Raw genomic sequence first — 15,576 nt, 5'->3', positions numbered from 1 at the left:
GATAACTAGCCCGTGTTTCGCAAGGTAGACGGCATTTTATGCGAGATCGGAAAATGATGTCACTTTTGGAATATAAAATTTTAAATCAAGGAGATAAGAAACACACTTTGAAGTGGTATTTAGAGAAGTTGCCTGTTAATAGGGCCGAAGTCACCACAGTATGTACATACTGTGATGTGATACATATGTACATATGTATGTAGATCCCGGTGATATAATGAAGCTGGAGTTGACTAGTGATAGAGGAGAATTTCTCTTCATGAATTCATTTTGTGGTAGAAGGTACGGATTAAAATACATACTGAAACAGGTACTGTGTTATTACATCCAAGTAAAATTCTTAGTGTATCTATGTATTCAATATTTACGATAGCTTGCTCATTTCCGTTCGGATTGCAACACATCGGTATCCGGTCGAGAAGTTTTGTGACAATCCGGTTTGAAGTATGAATGGACATATGTATGTATGTACATAGTACATTTTAGCCATAAAATACAATAAATATAAATGTGAACAAAACAATTTTAATTATACATTTTTTAATATGATATGAAGTACATATTCAATTTAATAAAATTGGATAAATATTTTTTTATCCTCATTGTGATGAGATTTTAAACTATTTCTTTTAATATATATGATTGGGCTGCTTTCTTTGGTGGATGCAGTTTTATTTATTTGTACTATGTTGGTACATATATGTTCTATCGAAAGAACAAAATATTTATCGACCTACATACATATGCAAATATGTACATAAACTTATATTTTAACTTTAGAATGATACTAGTCGAGTAGTAATGAACTCAGTGCTTGTTTTTCAAAATTGTTTAGACAAACTACTCTTTAGTCACTCAATTAATCACCAGTGCGTGCCTGAACTGACCCGTGTTTTTTTAACATTTAAAAATCATTCGAGAATACCTGTAATCGGGGCTGTTGAGTTGCACACAGAATCATTGCTGTAGCCGGGATTTGAGTTTTAACAGCGGTAGGTATGTATGTGTGAAGCTGAAATGAGATAGGAGTCACTGTCAGAATAGGAATCATGGACTCGAAGAGACTCATAGTATGGTATTTGGATAACTATGAAGTAAAATATCCAACATTTGAAATTAAGTTTGCGCAAAAATGTTTGGAAATATCTGGGAACGGAATAATGAGAAAATATCTAAACAGTAATTTATGGATGAAGCATCGTCAAGATATATGTATAATAAGCAAGTGAATAGGCAAATGGATGTTTAGTATGGGGAAATATTGAAAAGAAGGAAGGAAAGCAGACCGAACGATGTACGTTCATAGACGATCTTAAAAAATATGTTAATGGATGAGGTTTAGTCAAGATAGAAGGGAATGTAAGAGGATCCGAGACATTTTCATTCATACATACATTGCATTGTATATCAATGGCGAATGGCTGAAAATGATGATATCTAAAATGCGGTAAATTTGAAAAATGTTTGCTAATTCACCAAATGTAACAAAATTTCAATAGAAGACGTCGAATAATCGGGTCTGCAGCATATATGTAAATATGTATGTATATAATTCGTAATCGGTAATCAGATCCAAACTTACAAGATTCACACCGAGAACGAAAATGAAAACAAATGAAACATAATATATGTGTGTAATTCAAATTTGAATTTTATAATTATTTGGTGTGAGTGAATTTGAGCGTGTGCGTACGGCGCGTGCACAACGCGCACGTGCATGTGTTGGTGTACTGGAAGATCAGTCGGTCGTGAGACGTGTTGGGGGAGGGTTGTGTTCGTTCATGTAGCGTTTGTTTACAACGCGTTCGCGATCTTCGTTCGCCGCATCATCGCGGTTCGTAAATCTCCACCGATCATTTTCGACTCGGTACGAATTTGCAGTTGAATATTGTGCGTATTTTTTGAACTTCAATGGCGCGAGTGATCAATTGATAATAACTTAAATTTTAAAGTGGTGCGATTCATTCGAAGCGTTGCGATTGAAGTGCATCGTATTTGATGCGTGTTGGAAAATTTCTCGACGTTTTGTTATTGTTGCTATTGTTTTGTATGTCGGTGTTTATTTGAAACAAAAAAAATGGCGGCTTTTTATTTGTATTGTAGGTTTTGGGTATTTTTGTTGATTTTGTTAAGATTTGTGGATTGGATTAATTTTCATAGTTTTTAGGGATGTTGTTTTGCTTATAAAGCCGTGGAAAATTGCAACGTTTTGTGATGAAATGTTGGTGCAAATTTTAACCATTTTATTATATGTAAGTGTAATAAAAAAACAAAAGAAAATTATTTGAATTTTCAGCTTAGGATTTTGTTTTCTTTTATATTTTTTTTGTGTAAATTATTTATAATAATTTCGAACTTCAAGATGTACTAGAAATATCATGATATTACATGTTAAAATTGTATTATTTGTATTGATCCGTGTAATAATTAAATAATTAAAATAATTCAATCCGAAAATACACATACATAATACGTTTATCTGCAAATTTAACTGTACTTTTGAATGTTGCTGAGTTTATTATATTAGTTGTATATCATACATTGTAAAAAAAAAGTATTTACTAAATAACGTTCACAATTATATTCTCATTTGTATCAATATTACATATGTACATATATACGTATTTACATAAATATTGGCATTTGTTTATTTGGTCAGTAACTTCGTTTGATTTGGTCAGTTAATAGTCATTGACTGTCTTACTGTTGTCTGTTTGACAAAAAATACTTTAAATAATAATCAGTTTTCTAAACGTTCATTTTTATTTATCTACATATATGTACATAGGTACATAGTACACTCTTATCACAAAATCTTCGTAAAAGTTACATTTATTTACTTACATTATTGCTATATAATAATGCGTTTAAAATTTGTTACTATTCTGTAAAAAGTAATTTAATACTAATTTTTGTTTAAGTAGAAATTGCTCATATTTTACTCTAATAAGTAATAACTTTAAAATATATTCCAATGTAAATATAAATAAAGGTGGTTATTTTTTAAAGGCTTTGACGTATACATACATAATTATATTTAACTTTCATAATGGCCTTAGATCAAATTTTTCATTTTAATTTAATAGATTTTTTTCATTAAACATGCAAAATGGCTATATATCAAAAACCATGTTCAGAAAAATAACCCATTTAAATATAACAATAGTATTATACTAATTATCATAATGTTGATTCGGGAAAACATTGAATGGACGCATTATATTCACTGCAGCTCTTATCACATAATTTTGTTTATAAATACTTACGCTCGAGTACTAATGCCCTTTTATCTCAACGCGCTAATGAATCGAATCGCTCCTACCTAATTTTTCAGTAATATAATACAATTCGGTGATATTTTATCCTAACATGTGATACGAATTAATCCAGTGTTTCTTTCTCGTGACGAAATGGTATCTGTATAATAAAAGTGTGAAGTGGTGTTGCAAACGTTATCGTCGGATGATGGCGATATTCAAGCACGACGCTCTTTCGTCGTCTTCACCATCATCGTCATCGTCATCCCCTGGATGCAGGGGATGGAGGAGCAGCTTGTGCGCGGAGTACGCCATCGTCTTGCTGGTGATCCTATCGTCACTGCAACAAGTCAAAGGTAAATGTCGCCGACTGTGTAAGATTTAACCCCTTCGATCTGATGCGTTATCTGCGAGCTCGCTCTCGGGTTATCTTGTTAACATCTCTGGTCCTCTTGGCTTTATATTAAACCGAGCTAGCTGGTTATCTTTCGTTCGATCTGTACTCTTGCTCTTATTGAAACTTTGTACATATTGAACTATGCAAACTTTGTAATGCGATAGGCTCGTTTTTGTTCTTCGACTAACTTTGAATACCATAGCGTTGGAAATACTCCTATATAAAGTCAAGCTATATATATGTACATATATTGTTTTCTGGGCCGATAGAATGTTTTATGGTTGTTTCACATCGAAAGATGTTGTCTTTGACTTGTAATCTTTATTAGTGTCCCGACAAAACCGCACGGGACAAAATCGCTCGGACTAAACCGCGCAGCAACATAATCGCGCAAAACAAAATCGCGCGATGCATATGCAAACAAATATAAGCATGAAAATTAATAAAAAACAAGTAATATAAATATTAAAATAAGTCTAATGTATAAGAAAAATCCCATAGAACACAGTAATGATATAATAATCTTTAGACCTGTTTTTATTTATTTATTGAAAAATCAACAGGCCTCAGATGTAGAAATTCATAAAAATAAAGAATAAATATAACAAAATAACATCTGAGCCCCAATTATAGATTTTTACAAAATACATAATATACATATCTAAATACATAGTATATATAGACAGACAAATGAAAAAGAAAAGAATAAAAACTAAAATATAACTAAATAAGACAATGCATAATTAAACATAATGTGATATAATATAATTGGATAAACATAAAGTGATATAATATAATTTGATAAAGAATATATAATATAAATACATAGAAATATAAATGGATCAATCAATCAAAACTGTCCTGATGGCAGTCCTGAATTGATGTAAGGAAATACCGAATAGATCATCGTCATCCAGCTCCCCGTTAAACATACGATAAACACGCTTTAATATTTATATATTTTTTATCTTGTTTACAAGGAGATACAATCTCGCCCAAGTTATTCAATGCGGTGCTTGAGGGAGTTTTCAGGAAATTGGATTGGGATACAGCCGGAGTAAGCATCAATGGTCGCTTTTTGAGTCACCTTCGGTTCGCAGACGATATAGTTTTAGTAGCTCGTGATTCAGCTGACCTACTTATCAGACTAACACAGCTGGACAGGGAAAGTAGAAAAGTAGGATTAAAAATTAACGTAGATAAGACTAAACTAATGTTCAATAGTTATTGCATGCCTGATAGCATCCCCTTAGATGATAAACCAGTAGAAGTAGTAAATAATTATTTATATTTAGGTCAAATAATTGACATGTCTGGTAGTAAAAATGAAGAGATAAAGAGACGTATGAAATTGGGGTGGAGTGCATTTGGACGGATGAATGCTGTTTTTAAATCAAAAATGCCACTCTGCCTGAAGAAAAGGATCTTTGATCAATGCGTTTTGCCAGTGATGACGTATGGATGTGAAACTTGGACACTGAACGCCAAGATGCAAAATAAAATCCAATGCACTCAAAGAAGTATGGAACGCTGTATGCTTGGCATAACGAGGAAAGACAGGAAGCGGAACACGTGGGTGAGAAATATGACAAGGGTAGTGGACATAGTGGATAGAGTGAAGAGATTGAAATGGCAATGGGCGGGTCACGTAGCTAGGAGGATGGACGAAAGGTGGACAAAAGAAGTGCTTGAATGGTACCCGAGAGAAGGCAAAAGAGTAAAAGGAAGACCGCAAGGAAGATGGGTGAACGAAATTAGGAAAATGTGCGGAATGAGATGGATGAGTGTTGCGCAAAACAGAGACGAGTGGAAGCGTGTTGGAGAGGCCTTCATCCAGCAGTGGATGGCGAATGGCTGTAAATGATGATGATGATATATGCGTTGCGCGATTTTATCACCGTGCTATTTTGGTTTGCGCGATTTTGTCGCTGCGCGGTTTCGTCCGAGTGATTTTGTGACGGCACCATCGTAATTATTGTACTTTTCGTTTTCGAAATTCATAAATTTGTCGAAACCGAGACAAATGGAAGCGTGTTGGAGACGCCTTCATCCAGCAGTGATTGGCAAATGACTGTAAATGATGAGGAGGTGCAGTTCGGAATATATGTACATATGGTCGGTAAGGACTAGGGCGCAGACACACAGAATCGTACGGCACGGCATGTCCAGGTAGACTCCAGCTGTGAATGGCCGTGTCTTCATGTCATTGTTTATTCGTATGATCCTATTATTTCGACAAGTTTCTTCTACATTTTTTCAAATATTAGAATCACCGATATCGATCACTGTCAAACATATGTCAATATAAGGATAAAATATCAACGAAAATATCCCAGGCGCTGAGTTTTTGCCTGGATTGACATAGTATAGATCAGGCGTGTTAGCATTTTTTACATGTGCAAAACTAGCTAATAAAGAAGCACATGTCGCTTAACACAATGTACGTATGTGTGTCTGCGCCCTCAATTCATTGTTTTAATAACTGGACAATGTACATTTTAGATTAACGTGTATATCTTATGAACTACTTGTTTAATTACAGATAAGTATATTTTGAATAAAATAATTATTACTTGTGACTTTCGGTCATAAAATTAGGTTTAAATATTTTTGCTTTTCGAGCGTAGTTAATTAAAATTAAAAGCTTGTAAAAAGGATAAAACCCACATGAATAATATTTTGACCATCAATATTTTTTGCACAATGTACATATGTATTTGCATCTATAAAGTACATTTATAAAATTTCATACAATGTACATATAATATATATGTAATCGGCAACAACGGACATTATTCAATTTCATAAGCATTTTGCAAAAAAGATTGATGATATTCCGGTTGTTAAAATATTAATATGGGTTGAATTGTTCTTGTAAAACTTTCAATTTTACTGTTAATCACTTTTTTTTAGCAGTCATTAACTTATGTACATATAAAAAAATTCTTTTTGGATTTAATCGAGAATGAAATATTTTTTTAACGTTTATTTCAATATTGATCTTGAACAATAATTTCACTTGAGTATGAGAGTACGCGTACAATATCGTTTCGTGTTCAACGTTAATGAAATTATTCCACGTACGCACATATTATCAAGAATTTGTAATGTCGCCCATATACATAGTTACGCAGCTACCTAACCAAGACAATTCGATCGTTATCGCTGTATCTTTATTCGTTTTCCGATGTTATAAATCGCCTTTAAAATCTCCGTACAACGTATGGTCACGAATAATTCGAAAAAAAAATTTTTTTTTTTATTATAATACGCCGGACGTCAAACGAATGTATAATTTTATTGAAACCTACGATACGGAAGCGGGCAGTGCGAGGGTTAAAATATTATAATATTCATTCGAAATTATGTACGCGTATGCATACACATACGGTCGATAGAATTTTGCATGAAAAAAATATTAACGATCGGTTCATTTTTATTATTACCTCTAGTGCTGACACGCGTTACTCATTGACTGGAAAAATAAATTACTCATACGATTAATTCTAAAATTATATCATGGAGAGTTGAAGTGGGCGAATAAAAAGTTTTTTCCGTATAGAAGGGGAGGGATTTTGTTGTATGGCGAACCCTTAAAAAAAGGGCCCTTCGTATCGATTTTACAATTTTGGCCCAATAAACCGTCACGCACGTTGCACTTCCTATACGCCACGTGTTTACTTGTAATGTGTGTCCGTAATAAATGAGCTCTAATTGACAATCTGCGATTTGAATTTGCATTGGTCCCGAACGTATCGATCGCATAAGGGATGCGTTTTAAATTTGAGTAACAAATTCTAAATTTCATCAACAATTTCATCATCATTCATACTTGAGCGTCATTTGTATTTGTGTACAAATAGCAGATTTATTATTCATATCTGCCATGTGGAATAATTTGAATTTATATGTACATATATAAACTGTCGTGAATGTATCTTTCACGGTCCATTTGAGTTGTTCAGCTTGCATATAAAGATACGTACGTAGGTACAAAACTATTACGCCATTTACTATATAGTAGTATTTGCGACATCTCTTTTTACTATTCAACATCGTGGGGTTTCGATCGATTTGATCGATCGATCGTTGCAAGTGCAAGTTCAAGTGCATTGATCAATCAAAATGGACGAGTCTGTCGTGTTTTCCATTTTTTAGTTTTCGTTTTACATTCAACGTAGTATTAATACTGCATATGTATATTTGTGGGTACATTTGTACATACATACCTACATATCATAGACACGTCGAGATGATGATGAGCCAATTTGTTCTATACAAGAGAAACGAATTCAACCAGATTCGTCACGTCGAATTAATATCGTCCGTATTGAATAATTCTATCTTGTAAATTGTGAAAAGCAACGTTTCCCAATTTTTTTTTTTTGGTAATGGAGCACTTTTTATTTACCGAGAACATTGACTCCACACTTGTTTCCAAGTTTTAATCTACTAACTAAATACGACGGAACAATTACATACTTAGTTCAAGCTACACTTTTGAACCATTCATTTCCGAAACAAGTGCTAGCTATGTATCTATCTATGTTTCTATCTATCTATCTATGTTTCTATCTAACTATCTATGTTTTATGGACTGGTTTTGAGCTTTTTTTTCAGTAGGGGCGTTTGAATTTTAGATTGTCTATCCGTACGTGTATATGTATGTATGTATGTATATTCATATGTTACACAAAGTCAAATGCGCCCAAATTAGTATAGAACGCTGTATGCTCAGCATAACGAGTAGAGATAAGAAATTAAATATGTGGATAAGAAGTATGTCAAGGGTAGTTTATAGGAGTGAAGAGATAGATATGTACATGGAAGAGATAGAGATAGAAGGCTAGATAGAAAAAGTGCTTGGATGGTACTCGAGAGAATGTAAAAGGGTGCAAAAATGGTTGCAAGGAGATGAGTGGATGCAATTAGAAAAAATGTGAAGAGTGAGATGGTTGAAAGTTGTGCAAAACAGAGACGAATGAAGCGCGTTGGAGAGGCCTTTTTCCAGCAGTGGCTGGCGAATGGCTGTAATTAATGAGGCTGATGATGAATACATACATACTTACATACATATATGTTAATACACGTGTCATATCAGTTCAAACGTACAAAAATAAACTTTTTTTAGATCCACTTATCAATTGTTGATCGATATAACGAAATGCTCAAGTTACTTCATTGATTTTCATAATTTATATTAGCTCTATTCGCGATTAATTTTGAATCGCGATTAAGTATCGGTTCCTATGTATATCATATAGTATGGTTGACTATTTGCTATCCACTCTCCTACACGTAAGGGCTTATCACATGTTTATTTTTTTATTGAATGAACATCCCGTGGCAAATGAGGAACCTAGTTTGGGAAACGCTGCTATATAAATATAATATAAAGGTTTCGGATAGAACGTGCGGCGTGCTTCAATTTCACAACCACGATCGTGGGAGACATGACAGAAATTAATAGTTCAATTTACAATTTTTCATTTGTTGTGCAATTAAGTACTTGCCACTAAACCCATTCATATATACAGTGACACTATTCTTTTAACGTTTAAAAAATAAATAAAAAAGCGTTTTCGGATTTAATTGCATCGAACGTTGCGTTGCGTTCGGCCAACGGCTGCTGCAAGTGCAACGGTTGCATTCGCATTCCCGCAAATGCGATATATTGAATAATTGAAACGGTCGCCGCTATTGAATTTTCGTTTGGCCGCATAAAAAACAGTCCTTGTGTGTAAAAAGCGCAAGAGCCGGCTGCTGTGCTCCTTTTTTCTCTTTTCTTTTTTTTGTCTTTCGATTTATTTTTTCGTTTAATTTTTTGGAATAAAAATCCGGTTTTTTATCAGCGAACGCGAGCCCGGGTGAGATCGTTATTTTGAAATGTCCTTTAGGCGGCGATGTCGGCTACGCAGGACGACTACTATCGTTTTAACCCGTTCGCCGCCTATAGGGTCAATATTATGCGATAATATGCGGCCACTGTGCCCACCAAAGCGTTGGTGAATGACTCACTTATGTACATAGTTACTTCGGAGTCAGATGCTAAAAATTTATAGAATTGTGTGCTGGCCCTTTTAATCGAGGACTTTTTGTAAACCGACAAATGCGATTTGGTGTTTGTGTATTTTCTTATTTGACCGTTTTACATATACATACATATGTACTTATAGTGTATGTAAAATGGGAGGCTTTGTCTCATGACACAAATAAAATTCAGGAAAAAATGGTTAATTTTATACTTTTTATACCGGATTTATCATATTGACGTTTACATGTATAAAAGTTAAAAAATGATTTTTGTAATACTATTTTCAGTTTGGTCTACATGCTGCTAGTCGTTTAGTCGTGTATTTACTTAAAGTCATTGATACATTTTTGATGATTTTTCAATGACTTCTCATCCAATCAATTCTATTACGTTTGTATGAACGGGTTGTTGCATAATTTCCATATAATTAGAGAATTTGATGAATTGAAACGCATTTATTTCTTAGGCCGAAATGAGCTCAGAAGTTATATAAGTTCATTATCTGTTGTTTGAATTGTAAGTAACAAAAGAAAAAAATTGTTCATTCTAAATCCTTTGAGTTTGAGCGAAAAATTCGTTCGGCATTGAGTCAGTTATCGTAGTTTCCTTTTCGTTTAACATTCGCTTTTCAACTTTTTCTACTTTCGCCTGTTTGATTCTTCGCTAACTTTCCGTCAGATTTCTAGGCGAAGAAAGTATCATCACGCTGTTTCTTCTCTTTTTCAAATTTTTTTTCACCGCTCTTCTTCACTTTTCGCTCATATGGCTATGCCAATGTGCGTGTGGCGCACATTGACATAGCCGTTTTCTCGGGCTCCCAGCGTCCAATCCGAATACAATGCCTTCCCCTTTTTTGGCAGTAAGTTCGCCGTATATAATTTTTTTTGCGTCGACAAAAAAAATCTGCCCTTTGTTGTTGGGCCGGTGACGCATTTTTTCGGGCCGAGACCAGCAAAAACTGCTCCATTTCGGGGACAAGTTCGAACTCCCGCACCGGTGATGTGTGGCCTCCTCTCCAGTAGCTCGTTCTCGACAAAATTGAGTTTTTGTTCGACCAAAAAAATATGTTTCCAGCCACCGGAATTCGTTTTGTGTCCCCCTAAAAAAATAAAAAATAGGTACGTAAAAATTGAGCGGAACGCGCACCCCATTCGCAGAATCATCAACGCGTGGATAATTTAGGGTTGGCCTAATTGTATTCATTATCATAATTGGTAAAGTGTTGCTACCGTATATGCAATTATTTAAAACCACAACAAATATGATTCTTAAAAAAAATTCAACGAAAGTCTGCGTGATCAATGTATTATGTTTTGACAATATGGACGTTTGACTCGTGAATAGATGTTGCAAAAAATCAAAATTGTGAGCTATGTATGTAGGTATGATCGACATAATGAACAGAGTTCTTAAAAGGAACAAATGAGTGACGGGTATTGAGTAAAGTAAATTGGGAGAATGTGTTGAGTGGGATTTAAAAATCGATCCTGATTGTTGTAATTTTTTTTTTGTTAATCAAATTATGTATTTACATATGTAGAGCACATGGATTCACGCTGATGATGTTGGTTTCTTGATTTTGAAGTAGCATAATTATTATTTCTTCATTGTATCTGTTTTTTATTAATGACTTATAGCTATTGAAACAGTAACGTATTATATTAATATGTATGATACGCACATAAGTATGTAGTATATTTGAAATAGTATTATTTTATTCATATTGGCGTACTGGATTTTGAGCTTATGTACTTGCTTTATTTTGATAATCATTTTTATCCTGTCGTTGAAATTTTATTGTGAAGGCTATTTACCTAGTGGTTACCCATTGTAATTGAGTTAAAATTAATATATTATGATCATGTGATGCTAGTTTCTTTTGGAATCATATTGAAATGCAAATGTCCCAGTTTTGTAAAAAACAGTTATAAATAAAAAAATAATATTAATTCGTGTCAATGAAATATTCTGACAAGTGTCATATCTGGAGGTAGGACTGGAAACGCGCCGTCTATTATTCCATTATTGTAAATGCTTTATAAAAAAGGTTCGGCAAACCTTTTACAATGCATTTACAACATGTGAACAATGAACAGCGCACTCTGGGTCCGCTCTTTAGACTCATATCTTTCCAAGACTTGTTTGAAACCATTGAAAAAATTTCATCAATGTTTTGATACGAAATTTTCAGCGCTCGAATCCTGGTGTTATATTTGAAATGAAGAGTGATTTTGACTCTTAAATGATTTAAACTTTCTTTTGGAAGGAATAGAAATAGTACATGATATTTTGTGCCAGATTTTATATAGAGCCATCTTGTAACAAATAATATTTGTAATATACATACATATTGTAGTAGTGGTACGATAATTTGCGTAGATTGGGTACAAAACAGTTTGCGCAACGAACGGGAAAACATTTTTTCCTAATAACTCGACTCTCCTAATCTCTTCGATGTCCTGTTTACGGATAAATGAATTATGACCGAAGTTTGTCCGTCGGAAGTTTATCTCGTTTCGGCGAAAGCGGTTGACCCGTTATGAACCGCCTAACTCCATCTCCTACCCTCGAATAGTCGTTGGGTGAAATTACCCGAAGAATCGTCGGTGTTTTTTCCTTCGGCTATTTACGCCATTTTTCCACCGCTTTTACAACTTCCCTCCCCCCATCACACGGTGCCGACCCCCAACTTTCATCCCTGTGGTATAATGCGTGGAGCATGCGAGGGTTGTTATTGTAGAACAAGACTGTACATTACGCAAACTATGAAACGGTTAGTTCTACCCTTGCTTGGTTCTCGCACGCCATTAGTGCACAGGATAGTTAAATTTTGTATATTCGCGTGCATTGCCGTTTGGAAATTGCGTTGAAAGCGAATGGTTGTTAAAGTTTTGAGAATTACTGTCACTATTCTGTCACGTGTTTCTGTTTAATTTTCCGCTTGATTTCTCTCTCCGGTCACTCATGTCGCTTGTCTGTCACTTTTCTGCGTGTGTTTTCTTTACTAATCCATATAAACAAATGTGTTAATCGTTCGTTTTGGTAGAACACGTATCGAATTGTCTAAACACAGTTTAAGTTAGGAATTGGGAGCGGTCGATCTTTTCAGATTCAGATTTGCTTCAATTTCGTTGGGCACTCCGGTTTAATTTTAGTCGCACGAATGGTAATATACATATGTACATACATATGTAGACGAGCTTAGTGTGCAGGAATAAAGCTTGTAAAAAAATTATGGTTCCAATAGACTTGTCTTATGAGGGTCGGTCTTTTTGTGAATCAACTGATTGCATCATAAATACATACATATATATGTATACATAAATATGATATTATTTATGATAAAAAGGCATATATGGTATATATTATATGTATATGTATGTACATATGTGCGATGCCATCGAATTGATAAGATGAGCTACAGTGTTTTATTTTACTATGTACGTCTTAACGTCGGGCATGCCCCGATTTGAGATCGGCGGCCAGGATTCTTTTATGCACAAAAGATTTTTTGTGCATAAAATGGTTCACTATTTTCAACCTTTTTAATGCTCTCTTGCGTTGTAGGATAATAGGAAACCATTTTTCTGACCGCCGATCTCTTGCCATGATTACTGTAAAGATCGGACCCAGAGCGCGCTGTTCATTGTTCACATGTTGTAAATGCATTGTTAAAAAGGTTTGCCGAACCATTTTTACAAAGCATTTACAATAATGGAACAATAGACGGCGCGCTTCCGGTCCTACCTCTAATGATTACAAGCTTGGTGGTACACAAATATTCCACCCATATACGCTCTGTACTATGAACCCTACACGTTCAAAACCAAATCCAACATATACACAGGGCCGACGAAAGAGTTATACCATATTTTCTTATTCATTTATTTTAAAAAATAGCAACCAACATATAGGTATTTTTCTATGTAATAGTTTCATAAATTTTTCGCATATTAAAAATATATCTATAAGATTTTATATATTAGTGTGCGCGCGCAGAATACGGGAGGAAAAGCATGTTCCTCTTGTTCCTGTTGTATCCTGCTCGCGCAAATTAAGTGAGTATGTACAGTTTACCATCCACCATTTTTTTTGATCTTTCGACTTAAGATCTTTCGATTTTCGATCTTTGCCTTCCGATATTTGTGTTTTCGGTAATTTAACATTCTGTCTCGTCACGTAGACCCGTATACAATATATGTAGTCGCAAGGGAAAGGCTCACCATAATCTTTTACTCTTGATTTTCAATCCATTTCATACTAAGCAGAAACTTACCGGTCAACACAGCACTCAAAGTTTTACTCTTTTGCGAGCGTGCATACAGAACGGTATAGGCCCAATAGGGGGTCATCCACGCCTGTAAGTAGTGTCTTCCAGTCAGATCTGTCTTCAAATTTTATTAACTTGATTCAATTCAATTTTATTTGTATTATTTTACAATACTATTTCGGTAAACGCTAAGTGACCATCACGATTTATTGGCAATATTATGTATGGATTCAGTCCACAATACATACATATGTACATACATAGTAGGATCTACATTTCATTGCTTTGCTATTCGGGTATGGACTTAGTTCATACGTTTTTGTTCATTTAATGCTTTTTACTAACAAGTAATATAGTATAAATATACATTTATTACCAGCGACAGATGTTACCCATACACGTTCAACGATAAAATCTAAACCTTTTCTCTGTTATTAATTTGAGTTCTATAATTAAATTTGTTCAATTGAAAACGTTTCTTTTAGAAAAAAAATCAACTGATGGGTAGCGTTGTGTGTAATATGTATGTCCTAAGTTTAATTAAAGCTCGCGTGTCCCTATTTAAACGCTCCTCATTTTTCACATCAGATCCAATTCGTGTGTACGTGTGTGTGTAAGTATTTATTACGAAACTACAAGCAATAGCCCGGGTTTCGAGAGGGTAAATTTTAAGTACTTTTCTCTCTCTCTTGGTTCCCTCAGGGTGTAAGGTACCCATGAACACGAAGGGCAGGTAACTTATATCGTTATATTAGTTTCGACTTATTATATGGCCAACCCCTGTGTAATACGTTCGCGCGTACCGGGCAGGTCCTGTTATTATTAAAGGAAAACTCGCCATAATTACCGAAACCCGTATACGCACGTTTGCATACACATAAGTATAATCTGTATATGTATATCACAATAACGCTTTCCCATATATCCCTCCTCTCCCACTTCCTAATGATTATTTAGTGGAAAATGTGCGTTGTAGCTCGCAGGTACGAAGTACATACAACTCCTAGCAATTGTCGGTTTCAATTTTACACACTGGCCCCCAAGTTTCGACCCCTCAATTTGCAAATATCGTATTTGCGAAGTTATGCGATATTTGCGCCGAAATAATGGAGGGATGTAATAAATCTGGAACGGGGTGAAATTGTATGATAATTGCACGAAATCTGTGTATACTTGTACCCATATACATATATATATATATATATATGTACATGTATGTAAGTGTACAAAATTTGAGCGGTATTTGCTTCTACAAATGTTGTATGTGCTTAGTCCTTGTACATCTTTTTGATCTTGCAGCTGCTAGATTATCACCTTGTATACTGTCGTTCAATCAGGTATCATCAGTGAAAATATAGTTTTAATGTTTTTTACTCGTTTCAATCAATCAGCGAATTTCTATAATCAAACGATAAATTTATTTTATTTGAAGATAGTCTAAAAATACTTAGTACGTATGCAAAAGTTTTGACCGTTTTGGCGAAGCGAGAAACTTTGCAGACTGCTTCAAAAACTTCACAGCTACAAAGGCAACTCTTCAATAAACATTTCTGAAGAGTGTCTGCTAGATTCTGCGATATGTTACAGTCGTTCTTCAGATCTATTTATCGATATGAAG

The 15,576-nt window shown here is 34.5% G+C and overlaps 1 long non-coding RNA gene across 1 annotated transcript in view; it reads left to right on the top strand.

The window, feature by feature from the left end:
* Nucleotides 1–1,740: 1,740 nt before the first annotated feature.
* The window catches only part of LOC143911734 (uncharacterized), a 73,626-nt gene continuing 59,790 nt past the window's right edge, over nucleotides 1,741–15,576 (top strand). Inside the window, exon 1 of the long non-coding RNA XR_013260588.1 lies at nucleotides 1,741–3,613. This is a non-coding gene — a long non-coding RNA (uncharacterized LOC143911734). The remainder of the gene's footprint in view (nucleotides 3,614–15,576) is intronic.

Source organism: Arctopsyche grandis, chromosome 5 (genome assembly GCF_051622035.1).
Source record: "Arctopsyche grandis isolate Sample6627 chromosome 5, ASM5162203v2, whole genome shotgun sequence".
Taxonomy (NCBI): Eukaryota; Metazoa; Arthropoda; class Insecta; order Trichoptera; family Hydropsychidae; genus Arctopsyche; species Arctopsyche grandis.
Note: the sequence above shows the minus strand (reverse complement) of the source record. Positions and strands in the feature narration are given on the sequence as shown.